This window comes from Colobus angolensis, unplaced genomic scaffold (genome assembly GCF_000951035.1).
Source record: "Colobus angolensis palliatus isolate OR3802 unplaced genomic scaffold, Cang.pa_1.0 Scaffold50, whole genome shotgun sequence".
NCBI lineage: Eukaryota > Metazoa > Chordata > Mammalia > Primates > Cercopithecidae > Colobus > Colobus angolensis.
The window spans coordinates 4,843,757-4,849,503 of record NW_012118488.1 but is presented as its reverse complement, the minus strand read 5'-3'; the positions used below and the strand labels follow the sequence as shown (position 1 = coordinate 4,849,503).

General features: G+C 47.1%; 1 long non-coding RNA gene across 1 annotated transcript; it reads left to right on the top strand.

The window, feature by feature from the left end:
- The first annotated feature begins 421 nt into the window (after positions 1 to 421).
- On the top strand, positions 422 to 5,084 carry LOC105524629. Its single transcript, XR_001003791.1, has 3 exons — positions 422 to 516; positions 964 to 1,103; positions 4,377 to 5,084. It is a non-coding gene; the product is annotated as an uncharacterized LOC105524629 (long non-coding RNA).
- Positions 5,085 to 5,747: the final 663 nt, after the last annotated feature.

The following is a 5,747-nucleotide window of genomic DNA, read 5'->3' as shown; positions in this document are numbered from 1 at the left end:
GGCTCACTGCAACATCTCCCTCCCAGGTTCAAGTGATTCTCCTGTCTCAGCCTCCTGAGTAGCTGGGATTATAGGTGCACGTCAGCACGCCCAGCTAATTTTTTGTATTTTAGTAGAGACGGGGTTTCACCGAGTTGCCCAGGTTGGTCTCCAACTCCTGAGCTCCGGCAATCCACCCACCTCAGCCTCCCAAAGTGCTAGGATTACTGGCGTGAGCCACCACGCCCAGCCAGCTCCCTCCAGTTTTTTGATGCCGAGGCCCACCCTGATGCCCCGTCTCTTTGCCCGTCTTTTGTCATTGGAGGGTTAGATGAAATGTGAGCGTCACCCAAACATCTGGGTTCCTATCTGTGCACCTCCTCCTGTCTTCAGGCTGCCTTTGAGGCAGCAGCCTCACTGGGGACTTTGACCGGCCCCACCCATTCTTCACTGAACCTCCTGCTCCAGCCTCTGCCTCCTCCATTTTGATGTCTAGAATCAGGGGATCCAGGATCATCAACAAAGTCATTTTCCCAGGTATGGAGGGGTCTTTCTGCTTCTTTCTTGTCATGCATGGCTGAGGAAGGGGCTGGGAGAAAAGACAGCGAAATGGGGAGGAGGATTCCATTCAAACCAAGAAACAAAGTGTTTGGTTTTTCTTACCCCTGATGAAGAAGCTACCAACCTTTTCCAAGGAGGGCCTGGCCCCCTTCTCGGGTCTGGCTGGGTGCCTGCTGTGCCTCTCAGGCCTCCCCTCCGAAGGGCACCATTCCCTTGGGTGAGTACTACTGGTTTGCACCATCTTCCAGTGGAGACAGCCTGAGAAGGGAGTCTGGAGCCTTGAACTTCAGTACCTTCCTTCACTGGCCTCACCCTGTGCAAATCATGCCACACATTGGAGCCTCCTTTTCCCTGTCTATAAAATAAAAACGACCCTGCGCTATCTCACTGGACTGGCAAGAACACACTGTTGTTGCCTTGCAGACAGGTGTGCTGAGGCTGTAGAAAGTGCTTTTTATTTGGTTGGGAGCTTGTGCATAAATGCGAGAGGGGCTGAACATCTGACGGACTACAGAGGTGACTCATGGCTGAACCGGAACAGGACATCGGGGAGAAGCCAGAAGGTGAGTCTGGGAGTCCTGTTCCCAACATGGTCCTCAAGGAGGATGGGGCAGGGGGCTGGGGAAGGCTGGGACAGGGGTGATGCTGTTTCCAGAAGTGCCCCGTGTCCTCCCCACTCTGCCAGTGGGGTAGTGAAAAGCAGAGCAACTAGACCAAAGATCCTTTCAGAAGGAAGCAAGTGTCTACAGCTACAATAAATAATAATAGCAGCCGGCAATTACTGGTGCTTACCACTGCTAGGAAGTTGTACCTTCTGTGTACTTTGTCATCGACTTCTTGCAGTCTGGTGAGGTAGGATGGTTAACCCCATTTTCAGATCAGAGAGGGTATGTAACTTGCCCAAGGTATCAAATTTACCAAGTGGCAGAGGAATTCAGACCCAAATCTGCCTGAGTGCGAAGGGCATGCTTTGTGACCTCTATGAGACCCTGTCCATTCACAGAGCTGACACACTGATCACAGAATAAAATGCTTTCAAACTTAGTGGAGGGGGCAGGGAAAGTTCTTGGGCTGTGTGTTGGGTGAGTTAGCAGTGAGGCAGGAAGGCCTCGTTTCAGGTCAGGTACTGGTATCTGTATCAGGTATCCGTGTCAGGTCAGGTACTGGCAGGTGGGCCGGGGCCCAGCTGCTACAGGGGCTGCCTGAGAAGGGGCCACAGCCCTGAGCCACCTCCAGGGCCCAGCATTGAAAGGCAAAGAGAAGACTGCAGATCCCCACTCACTGGAGGAGGGGACATTATTCCTGTCCTGGGAAGGGGCTGAGTTGGGCAGGAGCGTCTCACCTCCTTGGAGGCATGTGGCAGGGTGGCACAAACAGGGCTGACTTCATAAGGCTATAATCAGTGCAGTCGCCCAGGGCCTTGCATTCAGAAAGGCCCTGGCTTGGGGTTCAACCTTCTGTGGTTGCTGACTTGAAATGTGTCATAATTTTAGCCTTGAATGTGTTTTGTAAGTGGAGTCAGATGGGACAATGGAGCATGTGCCAGGGTTGGGAGCTGGAACCTCAGCTCATGAGTATGGTCTCCACACCCAGACCAGCCCCACCACTGCTGTAACCCTCTGCCAGAGTCCCTCATTCGGCTGTCACCTTTGCCCAGGCAAAACAAGGATCAGAAGTTGAGGAGTGGCAGGCAGCCCTGGACACTCTCACCCACCCCCATCCAGCTAGTTGGCGCATTCCAGTGGGGAGTTCGCAATACCTTGGGCGTCACCCATTTGCCCTGGGTTACAGCAGCGGCTGTGAGAAGGGGAAATTGGTTTCCTCTTCATTTTCCTTTTGCACTCGGCTCTGCAAATTATGTAGTTGGCCCTGGTCACATCCATGTCTGGCCACTTATCAACCTGAACAAATTACTTCCCCTTTCAGCCTCAATTTTCCTGTCTGAAAATGAAAATAATAATGTCCATACCCCACAAGATTCTTTTGGGGACAATGAGGATTTTCTCTTTTCCAGAATGCAAGTCTGATTATGACAGCTCTCTGCTAAAAACTAGAATGGCCTGGTAGTGTTTTAAGACAAAGACCAAAACCTTTCATCTAGACCAATGCTGCCCAAAAGAAATGTAACGCAAGTCACATATGTAATTTAAAATTGCTAGTAGCCACGTTTTAAAAAGTAAAAACAGGTGAAACTAATTTTAATAATATACTTCGCCCACTATATACAAATCATTATATCAACATATAAGTATGAAAATTTACTGCCTCCAAAATCCAGGGTATATTTTACCTTATTGCGTAAACTGGCCCCTGCCAGCCTGTCTGACACTCAGTCCCCCTATGCTGTCTGCCCTGCAGCCATCCTGAACTCTCCACAGGGTCCCGTGAAAAGCTCTTCACCTCCTCTGCCCTCTGGATCTAGTTAAGCCTATTCATCCTTCAGATGTCAGCTCCAATAATCAACCTTCACGGAGGCCTCCCTTGACCCCTAACATGCTTTCAAAGTATTGTGTATTTCGCATTCATCATGCCCCCCACAACTGTGATTTCCCATTTATTAACATCTGTCTCTTCTACTAACCTGCAAACTCCAGGAGGACAGAGACATCTTTGGGATTTTTGAATATTATTTCCCCAGGCCTTAGCCCAGTGCCTGGTGCAAAGCAGGCTTTCAACATGTTCAGTGGATATTGTAAGAAAGAAAGAAGTACGCAAAAGGCCTGGCATATGCAAAGCGCTTTAAATATTCACTCCTTTCCCTTCCCTCTGGGTGAGAAAATTTCTCCTTATAAAGGCACCCTCCTCACTGTGTATCTCTGCTAGAGAACTGAAGACATAAAGCACTCTGCGCCAAAAATATTTAAGTAAAAACTTGAGCTAAGCACAGAGATTATAAATATTTCTTCCCCAGATTACGCACCATTTAAAAATACTGCCTCAGCTCCTTTTCATGATTTGGGTGGTGATTAAAGAAAATTACTCTTCAAGACTGAAAGTCATTACTGCCCTTTTCCTGACTTGCCTTTTCCCTTGAGAGGGGGAGGATAAGCGGCAGGGCAGGAAATGGAAGTGGGGCATCCTTGTCCTTTGTCTGGCAGCCAGCCAACTGGTGAGGTACTGCCCCTTCTCAGCTCTTTCCTGACTCTTTCGCCGGTGAATATAAACAAGAAGGCACAAATCCACACTTGCCAACCGACCCAAGTGACAACAGGAAACCCAACGACATCTGTCTAGGTGAAGACTCAGCCCCCCTACGTGACCATGTAGCAAAGCCAAACTGACCATCTGGTTTCCATTTGGACTTTTAGTTCATACTGTATCTTCTCAGGACAGTTAATTTGGAATACAATGCCACTGTCCTAAAACATGGTAGAATTATCCTATTTCTGGAGGAGTGGGGGTGGTGGGTAGGACTCTCAAGAGCTATTTGCTCCTCTGCACAATAGCTTCTTTAAGGACACCAGGGCCCCCAGGGCTATACATTTCCCGGAAGCTTTCCAGATAAGGTATGGGCGCCTGCTATGTATCGCCCAAGGGTGATGTATTTAAATATCCATTGCATGTTTTAAATCCTTGGCTGGCTTAAAGCTGCAAGCTTTCTGTTGTCACTGGATATAATGGGGGCATACATCCTAGAGCTTGCCCAGCACTCCAAGAACGGAAGCCTCAGCTAATGCAAAGGGTGTATGTGCCTGTGAAAGCTCCACGTCTACTTAACATTCAGTTTTTAGGATTATTTATGCTATAATAATAGATACGAAAATCTCTAACGGGTATTTTGTTTCCTTTACAAATTGCATTTGGATTTACGGGTGATTTAGAGCTTGTGCTTAAAGTCAGAATTCAGAACCCCAAAGAAAATGACTTCATTGAAATTGAACTGAAGAGGCAAGAACTGAGTTACCAAAACCTACTAAAAGTGAGTTGCTGTGAACTGGGGATTAACCCAGAACAAGTGGAGAAGATCAGAAAGCTACCAAACACACTGCTCAGAAAGGTAAGGGTTAAGAGTTTCTAAATGCAGAATCACAGTGGATGACATCATGTTCTCTGGAGCCAATCATTTACACTTTTGCATTTCATGACACCAGAAATCCTGGCTGCAGAATGGCCAAACATGGTAGCTAGGTCATTTTCAATCCGGCGCTTTTAAGATTTGCACATCTAATCCATAAACCTTTTGAAAACCTCTGAATGGTCCGATCATAGTGGCTCACGCCAGTACAATCCCAGCACTTTGGGAAGCCGAGGTGGGTGGATCACAAGGTCAGGAGATGGAAACCATCCTGGCCAACATGGTGAAACCCCATCTCTACTAAAAGTACAAAAATTATCTGGGCATGGCAGCGGGTGCCTGTAATCACAGCTACTTAGGAGGCTGAGGCAGGAGAATTGCTTGAACCCAGGAGGCGGAGGTTGCGGTGAGCCGAGATAGCACCACTGCACTCCAGCCTTGTGACACAGCTAGACTCTGTCTAAAAAAAAAAACCAAACCTCTGAACGACAAGTGACTCCCCAATTTAAGACTTTAGTTCAGTGCTTTTAGCCCTGCCGATCTCTGCAAAACTGACTGGTTAACATAAAATGACATAGTCCTCAGGAAAGAAAACACAAACCCGTCCTTGTTTGCTTAGCAAAGCGTGGGTTTGCTAAGCATTTGAAATATTAGCAAACAAAAATTGTTTTGCATTTTTACATATTTCCCAGATTCAAAATACAGATCTTAATTTTTAATTTTGGAAAGGAAATCTTATTTCTTTGGAAATTTTTTCGTTAAAGCTTTCAAAATTCCTTTGGCAATTTTTTTGTTTTTTATTTTTTTGAGACAGGGTCTCACTCTGCCACCCACAATGGAACGCAATGGCATGATCATAGTTCACTGCAGCCTTGAAATCCTCAGCTCAAGTGATCCTCCCATCTTAGCCTCCAGAGTAGCTGGTACTACAGGGACACACAACTACGCTCCGTTAATTTTTTTTTTTTTTTTTTTTTAGAAATGGGTCTTACTATATTGCCCAGTCTGTTCTCAAACCCCTGGTCTCACCCTCCTAAGTACTGGGGTAACAGGTGGTGAGCTGCTGTGCCTTTGGCAATTCTTACTGGCGTCTTGGCTGATAGTGTATATTCCTTGTAAACATGTCAAGGGATGATCATGCCTTCCAGACACCTTAACAACAAAAATCTGCTGGGTGTGGTGTCTCATGCCT